We start from the raw sequence: 1,389 nt of genomic DNA, 5'->3' as shown, positions 1-1,389 counted from the left end.
AATCTCCTCAAGTCCTGCCGAACGCTAACAATACTCTTTACATTACTTGTAACAGTTTATCGTGCTAAATATCTTCGCCACCGGCAATCCTTCCGGAATAACAATCAGCGTTAGCCGTCACCGTCGCCAATTCTTCAATAAAGGTATCCTGTTGTCTTCACGCTGCGTCCTCTTCAGAGCTCCCGTACCTCCACTGCTGTAGCAGACGGGATACAAGTCCCCATCCCGCTTTCCAGTCAGCACCAACTGGTTCTGTACGTATACTTTCGCCTGTCCGCCGCCGAAGACCACACTGCCTCCACGATCATCAATGATGCGGACCGATATGATTTTGGCGGTGGCCTCCTCGTCGACGTAGACCTTCTTGAAAGTGATGGCCTGTTTATCGTTGACGTTAGACCGAATCGTAAGCGTGCCAACTTCAGTCGGTCGAAGAGATTGTCCCTTGATGCCCATGATGTTGAAGCGCTCCCACGGCTCCAACAACCGCACGTTGAAAAGTTCTGAGCGGTCATACGTTATGTGGTGAGTGGCGGCTGAGTCCAGAAACCATTCCGTCGGACGATTGCTGTTGTATGCCACGAATGCTACCTGCCGTGGAACTCCTGGCCCCCTAGCTGATCCACCGGATCCTGGCTTGCTGCCGCTAGCTCCGCTGCCACTACCTCCGTTGCCACTGTTGTTGTAGTACCCACCCTTATAGCCAGAATTTGACGACTGCTTCAGCGCTTTAAGCTGCCTGCAGTCCTTAACCACGTGCCCAGGCTTATTACAGTAGTAGCAGATGACTTGCTTCCGACTGTGTCCCGAGCTGTTGTTAGCCGGCCCCCGGCTACCATAACCAGAAGTAGATGCGCCGAACGTCGAACCGCCGACAGACGCGAAGGCTGCCGACTCGGTAGGCTTGCCCGACCCACCGTTAGCCGTCTCGATAGAGAGAAGCTTTGCTGTGACGCTCGCCATGTCCAAATCGCCGTCGCGCATAAGTAATGTAATGTAATGTAATGTAATGTAATGTAATGTTACAGAGTGGGAGGCTTCTGGGCCGCTTTATCACATTGTCAGTTCTAGATCATTTATCACCTTATAGCACCATCCACCACTACCACACTGTACTTCGCCATACGAACTGTAAGTCCAAGGCGGTGGGTCCAGCCTTCAGAGACCCCTCCTCATCCATTCACCCGAACACCCGAAGAGACGGAGGGTTCGGCAATCGCCACCAATCCAGCGTGCGAATCTGGTCCATCAGCTGTGACCTCAACTTCACATCTCAGCAGGTAGCCATAATCTCGCGCTCCCGACTAATTCGGGGGTCTCCCCAGGAATCGAACCCAGGACCTTAAACCGCTAATTGCAGTAGTGTCAACCCAGACCAGACCAGACCAG

This window comes from Volvox carteri, assembly GCF_000143455.1.
Source record: "Volvox carteri f. nagariensis unplaced genomic scaffold VOLCAscaffold_62, whole genome shotgun sequence".
NCBI classification, from domain to species: Eukaryota; Viridiplantae; Chlorophyta; class Chlorophyceae; order Chlamydomonadales; family Volvocaceae; genus Volvox; species Volvox carteri.
This window is presented reverse-complemented; position numbering follows the sequence as displayed.